This window comes from Phocoena sinus, chromosome 15, assembly GCF_008692025.1.
Source record: "Phocoena sinus isolate mPhoSin1 chromosome 15, mPhoSin1.pri, whole genome shotgun sequence".
NCBI classification, from domain to species: Eukaryota; Metazoa; Chordata; class Mammalia; order Artiodactyla; family Phocoenidae; genus Phocoena; species Phocoena sinus.
In genome coordinates, this window is record NC_045777.1 from 74,793,124 (window position 1) to 74,811,202 (window position 18,079).

The following is an 18,079-nucleotide window of genomic DNA, read 5'->3' on the forward strand; positions in this document are numbered from 1 at the left end:
TCACCGTCAGGCGTCTGCACACACACACCCCACTTCCTGCCACGGGCAGGAAGACCATGGACCAGAGATGTAAAAAGCATCCTCGGCTTTCATGGAGGGCAGACCACAAAGCCTAGGAGGACCACAGACTCCCAGGAAGGCATCCTCAAGTAAGTCAAAGGCCAGTAAACCTGCTCCGGTCACAGGATGCGCCTCCACCCCATAATGGCAACACCTGTGTTCCGTTTCCTGCTTCTCTGAAAATAAAAATTTATTTTCTGTGATATAAAATCAAAAAGGAAAGGTTCAGCAAGCATCTCAGGATTGGTCTCAAGTGAACATCATTTCGCTACCTGAGAATCATTTCCACCGTCCATGGTGTTTTTCGGGAACCCTTGACATCTTTTCTGCCCTCCACCAGCCCAACAGAGGAACCATCAACTGACAACTGGATTACTCCAACACTTCCTGGTCACAAGAAGTGACCTGCTTCCTGGTCTTTAATCTCTCATGCCACATCACCGTGCACCAACCATTCCAATAACGCCACCTTCACTGTGCTCCAAAATCTGTAAGGACTCATCCCAGGTCGAGTACAGACACCTGTGTTGGATTTTAAAATCACTCCCGACAGGACATTACTAGTGGGAATGCACAATGGTGCGGCTACTTTGGAAAATACTTTGGCAGTTCTTCAAAATGCTAAGCGTAGTTTTCCCGTATGATCCAGCAGTTCCATTTTTTACCCTAGAGAAATGAAAAGATATGCCCACTTGAAAACTTGTACACAAATGCTCATAGAAGCATTATTCATATTAGCTGTGTCTATCAACTGATAAGTGAATAAAACAAAATGTGGTACATCCACGCAATGTGATATTATCTGGCAATAAAAAAACTATCTTTTTAAAAAAGTACAGATCTTCCTCAACTTACAAAAGAGTTACATCCCGATAAACCCATCATAAGTTGAAAATATCGTAAGTTGAAAATGCATTTAAAACATCTAACCTACCAAACATCATAGCTTAGCCTAGCCTCCCTTAAACGTGCTCAGAACACTTACCTACAGTTGGGCAAACTCATTCTAACACAAAGCATGTTTTATAATAAAGAGTGTTGAATATCTCATGGAATTTATTGAATACTGTACTGAAAGTGTAAAACAGAATGGTTGCATGGGTACAAAATGGTTGTAAGTGTGTTGGTTGTTTACCTTCATGTCACATGACTGACTGGGCGCTGTGGCTCGCTGCCACTGCCCAGCACCATAAGACAGTACCGTACTGCATACTGCTGGCTCAGGAAAAGATCAAAATTCAAAGTATGGTTTCTACTGAATGCTTATCACTTTTGTACCATCATAAAGTCAAAAAAATCATAAATCGAACCACTGAAAGTCAGGGACTGTCTGTAGTGATATATGCAACACGAGTGAACCTTGAAAACATGCCGAAGAAATAATGCTGGACAGGAAAGACCACATACCGTATGGTTCTGTTTACCTGAAATGCACAGAATAGGCACATCTATAGAGATAGAAAGTAGATCTGTATCTGCTTAGGGTGGTGGGTATTTGGGGAGGGAATGGGGAGTGACTGCTAATGTGTATCGAGTGTCTTTTTGGGCGATGGAAATGTTCCAGAAACAGAGTGTGGTGATGTTTGCACAACTTTGTGAATATACTAAAAGCCACTAAATTGTACACGTTCAGTGGATGAATGATATCATGTGAAAAAAATCTCAATAAAGCTATTTTTAAAAACCCACTTATGATAGACAATTCTATTTCCAGCAAGATGGAAGGCTAAAACAACAGGAAAACTTTCCAATAAACTACCTAGAAATTCTGAATGAAAAATTTTTTAATACTGTAAATGCATAGCTGAGCTTGCAATAAGTTAAAGGAAACACCCAGAGGTAAGTTATAATCAGAGCTGAGACTCTATCTGCTGGGATGGGGTAAAGGATGCATTGCTCATTAACTGAAGGCTGGCGTTTTGGAGCTCAAACGTGCACAGAATACGGGACCTTTCGTACGCCTTAAATGTTTCATAATTTCTCATTATGAAGGTACTGAGTTGATCAGTGGCCCCCTGTCTACTCTGAACCTATGAGTATGACCTTATTTGGAAATAGGGGTTTTGCATATGTAATCAAATTAATATAACTGGTGTACTCATATGAGAAAAATTTAGAGATAGAAACACAGATACACAGAGGGAAGAAGGTCATTTGACAACAGGTATTGAAGGATACAGCTGCAAGCCAAGCAATGCCCAGGATTGCTAACACCTCCCAGAAGCTAGGAAAAGGAAAGGGAGGATTACTTCCTAGACCCTTCAGAGAAAGCATGGCTCGGCCAACATCTTGATTTCAGAATTCTAGCCTCAAACTGTGAGAGAAAACATTTCTGTTGTTTTAGGCCATCAAGATTATGGTCATTGGTTATAGTAACTACACAAAATGAATACAATCAATATTAAAAAACAGAGTGGAATTGGATAAAGAAAATATAGACCATGACAATACTAACCAAAAGAAAGCTGGAATCACTCTATAAACATCAGATAAAAACAGACTTTAGGGCAAACAGCCTTATGGGGATGAAGAAGGTCGTTACATAATGATAAAAGTTAACAATCCACCAGAAGCTCTTAGGAATTACAAACTACCAAGCACCTAACAACATAGCTTCAAATTACATAAAGCAAAAATGGACCACATTACAAGAAGAAATTAACAAATCCACAATCATAGTGGGAAATATTAACATATCTCTCAGTACTGAACAGATAAGGACAAAAATTTAGCAAAGATACGGTAGAACTGAACAACAAAATTAAGATGTTTGATCTAATGGACATTGTACCTGACTTTCTAATAATCGTATATTCTCTACAAGAGTATATGGAACATTTAAACAATTGACAGGCCACAAACAAGTCTCAGTCTAGCTTACAGATCATCTTTGAACATAAAGCAATAAAAAACAGAACCCAACAATAAAAATACCACAAAGGATTCACACATTTGGGCAGTTTTAAAAGACTTCTAAAAAAATGTGGGTCAGGGCTTCCCTGGTGGCGCAGTGGTTGAGAGTCCGCCTGCCGATGCAGGGGACACGGGTTCGTGCCCCGGTCCGGGAGGATCCCACATGCCGCGGAGCGGCTGGGCCCGTGAGCCATGGCTGCTGAGCCTGCGCATCCGGAGCCTGTGCTCCGCGACGGGAGAGGCCACAACAGTGAGAGGCCCGCGTACCGCAAAAAAAAAAAAAAAAAAAAAAAAAAAATGTGGGTCAAATAATTAATCATATTGCCATTAGAAGTTACATGAAACTAACAGAACATGAAACAGTACATCTCAAAGCTTGTAGGATCGTGCTAATGCAATACTTGGAAGTAACTACATAAATGCGTATATTAAGGGGGGGAAAGGAAGAACTGATAATAAGGTAAGCATCTAACCCAAGGAATTAGAAAAAAAAGAGAGGAAGCCCAAAGAAAGCAATAATAAACAAAAGAACAAAAACTAATGAAACAGAAGAAAGACATCAAGGAAGAAAGGAGTAACGGACGGATGGAGAGAGAGAGGAAGGAAGGAAGAAAGGAAGGAATGAAGGGAGGGAGGGAGGGAGGAAAGAGAGAGAGAGAGAGAAACTAAAAGAAAAAAAGTTGGGTGGGAGGAAATAACATCAGCAAGACTGGGGATAAAAAGAGAGAGAGAGAGAAGGTACATGGTCCCTTGAGGGAGGACTTATCTATTCATCACAGTAAACACAGTGCCTAGGTCCCCCAGTATTTTTAAGGGTTCAGGAAGATGTTTAAATTTCTTTTAAAATCAGAAAGACACGGTTATCAAATAAGATTTTTAATACTCTTTTAAATTGTTGTTTTATTGTTTTTCTGTGAAGGCCAAAGTGCTTAGGGCCCACAAGATTCATTATGCAGCCTTGGTGCCCTTGAGGTTAGATTTTATCTGTACGTGACAAGGTACCTAAAGCATGGAGAAGGAAAGTAACATGATCTGAGGCACAATTTACAATTCTTACCTAGAAGGTAGATAGCACAAGGACAGACCCCAGGAACTAACAGTAAGGCCAACTACCATTAATTGAGAATCTGTTGCGTGCTGGGAAGCACCCTGCTAAGTGCTTGACATATATTCTACCACTGTTTCACCTAATCTTTTGAAAACCTCATGAGGAAGGTATGATAATGATCTCTGTTTGACAAATAAGGACACTGAATCTGAGAACGTGGTAACTTTAAGGTTCTGCAGCTGTTCAAGGAAGCTGAGACCTGAGTTCTGGATATAGTTAGAGATACAAGGGAGGATAAAACCTGGTCTCTGTGACAGATAAGGAGATTAGTCCTGGAGCTGTTGCAGCAGCCCAGACCAGGATAGAAGGGGCATCACGTTAAGGTGTGAGTGGTGGTGATCAAAAAGAGAGGAGAGATTTGAGAAACATTTAAGAGATATCATCACAAGGCAGGAGACAGACACGAGTTAGGGTGAGAGAGAAGGAATACGTGAGTGAGCTTGGGGTTTCCAGCGAGTGGCAATATCACGCACAAAACAGGGCACACAGAAGAAAGCTCGAGAAGATGCATTCTACTCTCTACATGTGGTATATGGAGCATTCATGGGACATTCAGATAGGATCATATGTCCAGTGGGGAGCTGAAACACTTGGGCATGGAGGTTCAGAAGGTAGAGGAGGCCCAAAACATGAACCCTCGCAGCTATCAGTTTGGAGGGGACCGTAGCCATTGTAAGGAGTGGGAGGGCCAAGATGTTGAGTAGCAAGAACAAAGAGACGATGCTCAGGAAGTGTTCTCTGGCCACACGCCCTCTTATGCTTCTGCCATATCTACAGGAGGAGTTGCATACTTTACGACTTACTACTTCTGCACTCTGCATGCATGTGCTCTCACTGAAGCTTCCTTTGAAGCTCAAGACTTCAAGGAAGGAAGACTTAAAAGGATGGAGAAACATCTCAATACCAACCAAGTGCTTAAACTTTCTGCCGTCTTCATAAATCCACTTGACCACTCTCTCCTCACCCACTGTTGACTGTTGTTTAGGCTTTAAATTTTTTAAATGCTTTTGTATCCATTTTTCTCTTAGGCAGGCAGGGTAGATATTACCATGATCACTTTACTTCTTTTTTTTTTTTTCTTTTCTTTTTTTTTTTGTGGTACGCAGGCCTCTCACTGTTGTGGCCTCTCCCGCCGCGGAGCACAGGCTCCGGACGCGCAGGCCCAGCGGCCACAGCTCACGGGCCCAGCCGCTCCGCGGCATGTGGGATCCTCCCGGACCGGGGCACGAACCCACGTCCCCCGATTCGGCAGGCGGACTCTCAACCACTGTGCCACCAGGGAAGCCCTACCATGATCACTTTAGAGATGAAAAAATGGAGGCTTATAAGGATTAATTATTTGACCATCCAAAAGTAATGGAGACAGAATAAGACATTCCACCCAGCTCCGAACAAACACACAAATACTCCGCCCAGGAAATTTTGTAGGAAGGAAGAATCCAGTGTTCAAAATACAATGAAGAATGGTAAATAAACGGTAATACACTCATTAAAAAGGAATACTATACAGCAATGAGAATGAATGACTTGCAGATAAACAGATAAATCTCATAGACTTCATGTAAAGAGCTAGCATCAAAAATGCACAGAATTGAGGGGCGCCTTCAAGATGGCAGACAAGTAAGATGTGGAGATCACTTTCCTCCCCACAAATACATCAAAACTACATCTACATGTGGAACAACTCCTACATAACACCTACTGAATGATGGAAGAAGACCTCAGACTTCCCAAAAGGCAAAAACCTCCCCACGTACCTGGGTGGGGCAAAAGAAAAAAGGAAAAACAGGGCTTCCCTGGTGGCACAGTGGTTGAGAGTCCGCCTGCCGATGCAGGGGACATGGGTTTGTGCCCCGGTCCGGGAAGATCCCACATGCCGCGGAGCAGCTGGGCCCATGAGCCGTGGCCACTGAGCCTGCGCGTCCGGAGCCTGTGCTCTGCAATGGGAGAGGCCACAGCAGTGAGAGGCCCGCGTATCACAAAAAACAAAAAAACAACAACAAATAAAGGAAAAACAGAGAAAAAAGAATAGGGATACAACCTGCACCTCTGGGAGGGAGCTGTGAAGGAGGAAAGGTTTTCACACACTAGGAAGCCCCTTCACTGGTGGAGACGAGGGTGGTGGGGCGGGGAAGCTTAGGAGCCAAAGAGGAGAGCGCAGCAACAGGGGTGCAGAGGGCAAAGCGGAGAGATTCCCGCACAGAGGATCGGTGCCGACCGGCACTCACCAGCCCGAGAGGCTTGTGTGCTCACCTGGCGGGACGGGTTGGGGCTGGAGCTGAGGCTCAGGCTTCAGAGGTCAGATCCCAGGGAAGGGACTGGGGTCGGCTGCATGAACACAGCCTGAGGGGGCTAGTGTGCCACAGCTAGCCGGGGGGGAGTCTGGGAAAAGGTCTGGAACTGGCTAAGAGTCAAGAGACCATTGTTTCACAGTGCGCGAGGAGAGGGGATTCAGAGCACCGCCTAAACGAGCTCCAGAGACGGGCGCGAGCCGCAGCTATCAGCGTGGACACCAGAGATGGGCATGAGATGCTAGGGCTGCTACTGCAGCCACCAAGAAGCCTGTGTGCGGGCACAGATCACTAACCACACCCCCCAGGAGCCTGTGCAGCCCGCCACTGCCAGGGGCCCGTGATCCAGGTACAACTTCCCCGGGAGAACGCACGGTGCGCCTCAGGCTGGTACAACGTCACGCCGGCCTCTGCCGCCGCAGGCCCGCCCCGCATCCATACCCCTCCCTCCCCCAGCCTGAGTGAGCCGGAGCCCCCGAATCAGCGGCTCCTTTAACCCCATCCTGTCTGAGGGAAGAACAGATGCCCTCCGGCAACCTACACGCAGAGGCAGGGCCAAATCCAAAGCTGAGTCCCGGGAACTGTGCGAACAAAGAAGAGAAAGGGAAAATTCTCCCAGCAGCCTAAGGAGCAGCAGATTAAATCTCCACAATCAACTTGATGTACGCTGCATCTGTGGAATACCTGAATAGGCAACGAGTCAACCCAAAATTGAGGCGGTGGACTTTGAGAGCCACAGTAGACTAGGGGTTGGCTGTACGCGACTGACTGGTTTCTGGTTTTATGTTTATCTTAGTTTAGTATTTAGAAATTATTAACACTGGTAGATTTGTTTATTGATTTGGTTGCTCTCTTCCTTTTATATATATACTTTTTTTTTCCTTTTTCTCTTTTTGTGAGTGTGTAAGTGTATGCTTCTGTGTGTGATTTTGTCTGTATAGCTTTGCTTTTGCCATTTGTCCTAGGGTTCTATCTGGGGTTTTGGGGGGGTTTTTTTTAGTATAGTTTTTAGTGCTTGTTATCATTTGTGGATTTGTTTCTGATTTGGTTGCTCTCTTCTTTCTTTCTCTCTTTTTTTAAATTACTTTTTTATTTTTAATAACTTTTTTCTATTTTAATAACTTTATTATTTTATTTATTTATTTTTCTTTTGTTCGTTCTTTTTTTTTTTCTCCATTTTCTTCTCAGTCGTGTGGCTGACAGGGTCTTGGTGCTCTGGCCGGGTGTCAGGCCTGAGCCTCTGAGGTAGGAGAGCCGAGTTCAGGACACTGGTCTGTCAGAGACCTCCTGGCCTCACGTAATATCAAACGGTGAATGCTCTCCCAGAGATCTCCAACTCAATGCTAAGACCCAGCTCCACTCAATAACCAGCAAGCTACAGTGCTGGACACCCTATGCCAAACAACTAGCAAGACACAAACACAACCCCACCCATTAGCAGAGAGGCTGCCTAAAATCATAATAAGGTCAAAGACACCCCAAAACACACCGCCGGACGTGGTCCTGCCCACCAGAAAGACAAGATCCAGCCTCACCCACCAGAGCACAGACACCAGTCCCCTCCACCAGGAAGCCTGCACAATCCACTGAACCAACCTTAGCCACTGGGGACAGACACCAAAAACAACGGGAACAACTGGGGGCAGCCTGCAAAAAGGAGACCTCAAACACAGTAAGTTAAGCAAAATGAGAAGACAGAGAAACACACGGCAGATGAAGGAGCAAGGTAAAATCCCACCAGACCGAAGGAATGAAGAGGAAATAGGCAGCCTACCTGAGAAAAGAATTCAGAGTAATGATAGTAAAGATGATCCAAAACCTTGGAAATAGAATGGAGACAATACAAGAAACGTTTAACAAGGACCTAGAAGAACTAGAGCAAACAAACAATGATGAACAACACAATAAAGGAAATTAAAAATTCTCTAGAAGGAAACAGTAGCAGAATAACTGAGGCAGAAGAACGGATAAGTGACCTGGAAGATAAAATAGTGGAAATAACTACTGCAGAGCAGAAAAAAGAAAAAAGAATGAAAAGAATTGAGGACAGTCTCAGAGACCTCTGGGACAACATTAAACACACCAACATTTGAATTATAGGGGTTCCAGATGTTGAAGAGAAAGAAAAAGGGACTCAGAAAATATTTGAAGGGATTACAGTTGAAGACTTCCCTAATACAGGAAAGGAAATATTCAATCAAGACCAGGAAGCACAGAGAGTCCCATACAGGATAAATCCAAGGAGAAACATGCCAAGACACATATTCATCAAACTATCAAAAATTAAATGCAAACAAAAAATATTAAAAGCAGCAAGGGAAAAGCAACAATTAACATAAAAGGGAATCCCCATAAGGTTAACAGCTGATCTTTCAGCAGAAACTCTGCAAGCCAGAAGTGAGTGGCAGGACGTATTTAAAGTGATAAAAGGGAAACACCTACAATCAAGATTACTCTACCCAGCAAGGATCTCATTCAGATTTGACGGAGAAATTAAAACCTTTACAGAAAACCAAAAGCTAAGAGAATTCAGCACCACCAAACCAGCTCTACCACAAATGCTAAAGGAACTTCTCTAGGCAGGAAACACAAGAGAAGGAAAAGACTTACAATAACAAACCCAAAGGAATTAAGAAAATAGTAATAGGAACATACATATCGATAAGTACCTTAAATGTAAATGGATTAAATGCTCCCACCAAAAGACACAGACTGGCTAAAGGGAAGCAAAAATAAGACCCATATATATGCTGTCTACCAGAGACCCACTTCAGACCTAGGGACACAAACAGACTGAAAGTAACGGGATGGAAAAAGATATTCCAAGCAAATGGAAATCAAAAGAAAGCTGGAGTAGCAACTCTCATATCAGACAAAATAGAATTTAAAATAAAGACTATTACAAGAGACACTGAAGGACACTACATAATGATCAAGGGATCAATTCAAGAAGAAGATATAACAATTATAAATATTTATGCACCCAGCATAGGAGCACCTCAATACATAAGGCAAATGCTAACAGCCATAAAAGGGGATCTCAACAGCAACACAATCATAGTAGGGGACTTTAACACCCCACTTTCACCAATGGACAGATCATCCAAAATGAAAATAAATAAGGAAACACAGCTTTAAATGATACATTAAACAAGATGGGCTTAATTGATATTTATAGGACATTCCATCCAAAACAGCAGATTACACTTTCTTCTCAAGTGCTCATGGAACATTCTCCAGGACAGATCATATCTTGGGTCACAAATCAAGGCCTGGTAAATTTAAGAAAATGGAAATCGTATCAAGTATTTTTTCCGACCACAACGCTATGAGACTAGATATAAATTACAGGGAAAAATGTGTAAAAAATACAAACACATGGAGGCGAAACAATACACTACTAAATAACCAAGAGATCACTGAGGAAATCTGGTGGCGGTGGTGTGATAAACTGGGAGATTGGGATTGACATATATACACTAATATGTGTAAAATGGATAACTAATAAGAACCTGCTGTGTAAAAAAATAAATTAAATTAAATTAAAAAAAAGAGAAAATCAAAAAATACCTAGAAACAAATGACAATGAAAACACTAAGACCCAAAATCTATGGGATGCAGCAAAAGCAGTTCTAAGAGGGAAGTTTACGGCAATACAATCCTACCTCAAGAAACAAGAAACATCTCAAATAACCAACCTAGCCTTACACCTAAAGCAATCAGAGAAAGAAGAACAAAAAAACCCCAAAGTTAGCAGAAGGAAAGAAATCATAAAGACAAGATCAGAAATAAAAGAAAAAGAAATGAAGGAAACAAGAGCAAAGATCAATAAAACTAAAAGCTGGTTCTTTGGGAAGATAAACAAAATAGATAAACCATTAGCCCAACTCATCAGGAAAAAAAGGGAGAAGTCTCAAATCAATAGAAATAGAAATGAAAAAGGTGAAGAAACAACTGACAATGCAGAAATACAAAGGATCATGAGAGATTACTACAAGCAACTATATGAAGAAATGGACAAATTCTTAGAAAAGCACAACCTTCTGAGACTGAACCAGGGGGAAATAGAAAATATAAACAGACCAATCACAAGCACTGAAATTGAGACTGTGATTAAATATCTTCCAACAAACAAAAGCCCAGGACCAGATGGCTTCACAGGCGAATTCTATCAAACATTTAGAGAAGAGCTAACACCTATCCTTCTCAAACTCTTCCAATATATAGCAGAGGGAGGAACACGCCCAAACTCGTTCTACAAGGCCACCATCACCCTGATACCAAAACCAAAGATGCCACAAAAAAAGAAAACTACAAGCCAATATCACTGATGAACACAGATGCAAAAATCCTCAACAAAATACTAGCAAACAGTATCTAACAGCACATTAAAAGGATCATACACCATGATCCAGTGGGGTTTATTCCAGGAATGCAAGGATTCTTCAATATACGCAAATCAATCAATGTGATACACCATATTAACAAATTGAAGAAGAAAAACCATATGATCATCTCAATAGATTCAGAAAAGGCTTTTGACAAAATTCAACATCCATTTATGATAAAAATTCTCTAGAAAGTGGGCATAGAGGGAACCTACCTCAACATAATAAAGGCCATATATGACAAACCCACAGCCAACATCGTTCTCAAGGGTGAAAAACTGAAACCATTTCCACTAAGATCAGGAACAAGACAAGGTTGCCCACTCTCACCACTATTATTCAACACAGTTTTGGAAGTTTTAGCCACAGCAATCACAGAAGAAAAAGAAATAAAAGGAATCCAAATCAGAAAAGAAGAAGTAAAACTGTTACTGCTTGCAGATGAATGATAGTATACGTAGAGAATCCTAAAAATGCTACCAGAAAGCTACTAGAGCTAATCAATGAATTTGGTAAAGTAGCAGGATAAAAAATTAATGCACAGAAATCTCTTGCATTCCTATACACTGATGACAATAAATCTGAAAGAGACATTAAGAAAACACTCCCATTTACCATTGCAACAAAAAGAATAAAATACCTAGGAATAAACCTACCTAAGGAGACAAAAGACCTGCAGAAAATTATAAGACACAGATGAAAGAAATTAAAGATGATACAAACAGATGGAAAGATAGACAATATTCTTGGATTGGAAGAATTAACATTGTGAAAATGACTATACTACCCAAAGCAATCTACAAATTCAATGCAATCTCCATCAAACTATCATTGGCATTTTTCACAGAACTGGAACAAAAAAATTCACAATTTGTATGGAAACACAAAAGATTCCGAATAGCCAAAGCAGTCTTGAGAAAGAAAAACGGAGCTGGAGGAATCGGGCTCCTGGACTTCAGGAGCACAAAAACAGAAATGTAGATCAATGGAACAGGATAGAAAGCCCAGAGATAAACCCACGCACATATGGTCACCTTATCTTTGATAAAGGAGGCAAGAATACACAATGGAGAAGATAGCCTCTTCAATAAGTGGTGCTGGGAAAACTGGACAGCTACATGTAAAAGAATGAAATTAGAACACTCCCTGACACCATACACAAAAATAAACTCTAAATGGATTAAAGACCTAAATGGAAGGCCAAACACCATAAAACTCTTAGAGGAAAACATAGGCAGAACACTCTATGACATAAATCACAGCAAGATCCTTTTTGACCCACCTCCTAGAGAAATGGAAATAAAAACAAAAACAAATGGGACCTAATGAAACTTAAAAGCATTTGCACAAAAAATGAAACCATAAACAAGACGAAAAGATAACCCTCAGAATGGGAGAAAATATTTGCAAACGAAGCAACTGACAAAGGATTAATCTCCAAAATATACAAGCGGCTCATGCAGCTCAATATCAAAAAAAGCAAACAACCCAATCCAAAATGGGCAGAAGACGTAAATAGACATTTCTCCAAAGAAGATATACAGATTGCCAACAAACACATGAAAGAATGCTCAACATAACTAATCATTAGAGAAATGCAAATCAAAACTACAATGAGGTATCACCTCATACCGGTCAGAATGGCCACCATCAAAAAACCTGAAAACAATAAATGCAGGTGAGGGTGTGGAGAAAAGGGAACCCTCTTGCACTGTTGGTGGGAATATAAATTAATACAGCCACTGTGGAGAACAGTATGGAGGGTCCTCAAAAAACTAAAAATAGAACTACCATAACTAAAAGCTACCAAACTAAAAATAGAGCTACCATACAACCCAGCAATCCCACTACTGGGCATATACCCTGAGAAAACCATAATTCAAAAAGAGTCATATACAATGTTCATTGCAGCTCTATTTACAATAGCCAGGACATGGAAGCAACCTAACTATGCATTGACAGATGAATGGATAAAGAAGATGTGGCACATATATACAATGGAATATTACGCAGCCATAAAAAGAAACGAAATTGAGTTATTTGTAGCGAGGTGGGTGGACCTAGAGACTCATACAGAGTGAAGTAAGTCAGAAAGCAAAAAACAAATACCGTATGCTAACACATATAAATGGAATCTAAAAAAAAAAGGTTCTGAAGAACATAGGGGCAGGACAGGAATAAAGATGCAGACATAGAAAATGGATTTGAGGACACAGGGAGGGGGAAGGGTAAGCTGGGATGAAGTGAGAGAGTGGCATGGACTTATATATACTATCAAATGTAAAGTAGATAGCTAGTGGGAAGCAGCCACATAGCACAGGGAGATCAGCTTGGTGCTTCATGTCCCCCTAGAGGGGTGGGATAGGGAGGGTGGGAGGGAGATGCAAGAGGGAGGGGATATGGGGATATATGTATATGTATAGTTGATTCACTTTGTTACACAGCAGAAACTAACACATCGTTGTAAAGCAATTATACTCCAATAAAGATGTTTTAAAAATGTATAGAATTCCATTTATACAAATTTTCAAAAAGTAATCAAAATATAGTTTAGAAATAAAAATCTACGTACTGAAACTATAAACAGCAGTAAAAAAGAGCGTGGATTATGACGGGAGAAGGACACCCAAAGGACCTCAAGATCCTGGTAAGGCTCCATTGTAAAGCTGGGAGGGAGACACGGCTAGTATTCATTATATAATTATCACCTGGCACATACGTGATATATATGATGTGTGAAATATTACATAATTTTAGAAGATGATAAAGAGACTACTGACAGTGGGTTTTTCTCCTCGTTTTGTCTGCTTTTGATCATTCACCCTGGGTTTCCCTTTTCCCTCCCCAATATTTGCAGTCTCTTCTTGAAAACCAGAAACTCAGCCTTCTGCGGTTTTCTTGCCAGAATGGAGCCCAAGGTCAAGAAGAAAGACTGCCCAAACGGAGCAGGATTGACCTTCAACTTAACTCAGCAGCTTCGGTGGAAAACATCTGATTCTTCCTCTTATTTCATCTGTGCACACCTTTTTCTCCCCTTGACAATACAGCATTTCTTTCGTCCAGTCTAAATAGATAGCTTCCAATCCCAGGTCATAAAATGCCACCTCGGAGCTAAAATGCATCTCAGCTGTGTTTGCCCAGCATGCTCCCACGGACAGCCTTTCCAATGCAGGCAGAGGGGCCAGGGAGGGAATTTATTACAAAATGGCATAGGAATTAAGTCTAGGAATGCAGGCGAATCCTACCAAGGACACATGGGGAACGCCACCTCCCAAGTGAGATTTTCTTTCCCTTTCTGTGGCATTATTTCTTCCATGATGAAAGGCACCCACTTAGCAGCCTCAAAAAAGATCATTCCTCAGAGTACAATGTGACAACTATGAATTATATATTTTGTGGTCCATGTGTTCCATTTTCCCCCCAACTGAATCTGCCAGAAAGGTTCAACAAAGCAGCAAAAATTTTCACTTGCATTTTAATGTGCTTACTTAGCAGGTCCCAGAAACTGTTGGCAACAATAGATAACAGTTCGAGTTCACCAACAAGACTCAAGTTGGTCCTTACTTAGCTGGGAGAAGATGCCACTGGGACAAGCTGGGATGACTCCATGCACCCAGGGAACCTTCTTTTCTGAAAGTGCCCTTTGCTTTTTGGCCAGAAGCAACTGTAGCCGCTGCAGACTGACATACACGTGTAGGCATGGAAGTTGCTATTGGCAAAGAGAAGGAGGGAAAGAGGGAAGAGAATGGGGTGGCTGCTTGGCCCCAGGCCTGAGAGGACTCAGCATTGCCTTCTTCTCCCTCAGGAGGCGCTGCCTCTTGAGTTACTGTAGCTGAAGACCGCAGAGCCAAGGGATGCTATTGGCAAGAAGCTGAAGGTAAGGAAGAAGGAAGGACAAACTGAGGTCAGCCATCCCATAGCACCTCTACTGAATATTCTTCATGTTTCTCTCCACCCTTCTTCTCTGCTTTATGCCCCAGGAGACAGACCTATTTAGACAGCATCATGGGTTCCCTCGCCTTCTGGCTTTGGGTTGGGCTCAACCACCAGGAGCTGCCTTGAGGAAACGGATGGACAAGGAGAGAGAGAGGTTGGGGTATTTATCCCCCAGCTCCCTCCCGACCCGGTGTGGTTTGGTAGAGGCTGAATTCTACTATGGCACAGTCGTGTTCAGGCAGGTATCTCCTAGGGTTAGCCTAGGCTTGGAGCTAACCCCGTGTTCTGTTAACCTCTCCCTCTTCCTGCCCCTTTAGGCATTGGCATGGCAACTGCTTCCTCCTCTGTTCCTAGCCTTGGAGTAATTCACCATGCCTGGTCATTCCTTGCTGATTTCCCTTAACTCTGCCCAAACCTTTGTAAATGTTTTGCTAAAATCCCTTTAATCACCCCTTCTGAGTGTGCCAGTTGTTTCTTGCTGGGATCCTGACAGATACAGCATCTTACCTGTCCCGTAGGAAGGCTTGTCCTATGGTTCCACGTCTAGGTACTTAATGGCAGGGATGTGGTCACCCCAGTGCCTGACCCATAGAAAGGTCTTAAAAACGGCTGAGTATATATGGATGAGTAGGGATGAGATCTGAAGATTGAACTTGGAGCCATCTATTATAAAGTGATGTTGAGAAAGAAAATTAAATACCCATGAGAAAAACATCTACTAGGAGAAGAGAAGAGGGATTACCACTACATATTATAGTACGTGTATATTCATAAAGAAAAAGAGAGTCCACACTGATGAATGTCACAGGGAAATCAAGCCTGAAAAGGGCATTTGGTTTGGCAGTGAAAAGGGCCCTGGTAACCTTGAAGATGGCCATGCCAGTGACATTAAGTGCTTCCAGGGCAGTGTTTTGTATTTTGGCTATAACCAACCAGAGTATCAAATGTAAAAAAATTTCTATCTGTAAAAGCAACAACTATGACAGTACACTTAGACATAACTTTAACCAATAGGAGGAAAATTATAAAATTTTACTAAATGGATAAAATGAGACACATATACACTGGCAGAGGGAGACATGTTTCTTAATTAGAAGATGGAATGTTATGAAGATACCATTATTTCTTTTTAATGTACAGGTTTAATGTAATTCCAAATGGAATTTTTTTTCTAAAACATAACAAAAGGTTCTAAAATTAACCTAGAAGAACACAGAGGTGATAAAACTTAGATATTTTTCTAAAAGAAGAAAACTGAGGGGGGGGCCTATCTGATATTAAGAAATAAAGCAATACTAATTAAAGTGCTATGGTTAGGGAGGGTGGGAGGGAGGGGGATGCAAGAGGGAAGAGATATGGGGACATATGTATATGTATAACTGATTCACTTTGTTACAAAGCAGAAACTAACACACCATTGTAAAGCAGTTATACTCCAATAAAGATGTTAAAAAAAAAAGTGCTATGGTGACGGAAAGGAAATTTATATAGATGCAGAGAGGTTAGAGCATAGATGCTCTAAACTATATATTCCTTTCTCAAATAGCCACCCCATTTTCTAAATATTAATTAATAAAAATAACCTCCACCTCTGAAATTTTAGAGATTCCCTTCTAGTGCAGTTGAGTCAACACCAAATTTCTGCAGGACACCTCATGTGGATGAGGGAGCAGCTTCATCTATCTCACACTGAGCCCAGGAGTCCCGAGGTATCCCGGCTTGACAACTACTCAGCAAGAATAAATCACTCTGCCCACCTCTGTCTTCGGTTTGGCCCAAGCTACAAAGGCTCCATAGCCAAGGTTGTAAATCAGCTCGCAGCTACCTTTCCACCTCCCTGCATACAACTAATGACATAATTTTCTCCAGGGTTATAGTTTAAACTGATGAGTTTACAGATAACCAGCGTTATTCTTTCAGAAACAGGGACGCAACTCAAAACAGACGCACAAACTCCAGGGTAGAGACAGAAACAAAATGCAGTCTGGTGCCTTGTCAACTCATAAAGCTCCTCGTCATCTTGGCAGCCACAGCCTAGTGTGGGGGAAACCACACCCACCAACACAGACACACACACACGCACAGACACAGACACACACAAACACACACGCAGCCAAAGAGCCCAGCATGTCGCATGGCCTTCTTCCATTGGGAAAGCGTGTGTTGGGGGGTCTCTACAGAGGCCCCAACGCCTCCTCAAAGTCACAGAGTCCCAGGGAGATCCCACACGATGTCAAAGCATCTGGAAGCTGATAAAACTTACAGACACTCAGGAAGTCACAGCCATAAGCTTAATAGTGAGCAGTAATTCCAGGCTTATTCCGGAATTCCATATACACCTGGGAGGGTGAGGGGGCCTTCCCGAGGAAGCCAGCATGATCACAGAGACAGAGAGGAATGTGTGAAGAAGAGCCAGGAAGGGAGTTAACCTATCAGCTAGGAAAACACACTGAAAAGCTCTAATTATTAAGATAGTGAGTACATACATATAATGGAACATTACACAGCCATTTAATAAAGAACGAAATAATGCCATTTGCAGCGACATGGATGGACCTAGAGATTGTCATACTGAGTTAAGTAAGTCAGACAGAGACAAATATCATATGCTATCGCTCATATGTGGAATCTAAAAAACTGGTACAAATGAACTTATTTACAAAACAGAAATAGAATCCCAGGTGGAGAAAACAAACTTATGGTTACCAAGGGGGAAAGCGGGGGAGGGATAAATTGGGAGACTGGGACTGACATATACCCACTACTATATATAAAAGAGATAACTAATAAGAACCTGCTGTATAGCACAGGGAACTCTATTCAATACTCTGTAATGACCTATGTGGGAATAGAATCTAAAAAAACAGTAGATACATGTACAAATGTACTTTGCTGTACATTTGAAACTAACACAACATTGTAAATCAACTATACTCCAATAAAAATTACTTTGAAAAAAGATAGTGAGATAATGAAAGAAGAAATGACAGGTGGATCAATGGAACAGAAAAGCTCATCTGGAAATACTGCCAAAAGAGAGAGTGGAAGCACCATTTTTGGATACAAATGTTAGTTTTACTGACAAATGTTCATTAGATACAAAGCATTACACTTTATTACATATATATATATATAATATTAATGTTAAACATACGTGCCAACTATATAAATTGTGCTATATAATACATATTCACTTTATCTATCTAACTATAATATTTCAAATTCATTACTCAAATGACCCCTGGCGCTAGTTTCTCACACCTCTGGACTCTGTTCCTCCTCTCCATCCCTTCTGCCGCCACCCAGATTCAAATGCAAGTCATCTCTTCCTTGAGTTATTGTGGTCAACTCCTAACACTGTGTCTTGCAAAGTGAGCTTTCT

The 18,079-nt window shown here is 41.6% G+C and overlaps 1 protein-coding gene across 1 annotated transcript in view; it reads right to left on the reverse strand.

Annotated features, from left to right (window-relative positions):
* GALNT17 (polypeptide N-acetylgalactosaminyltransferase 17) overlaps nt 1-18,079 on the reverse strand; it is a 453,307-nt gene that overhangs the window by 267,180 nt on the left and 168,048 nt on the right. The window lies entirely within an intron of this gene.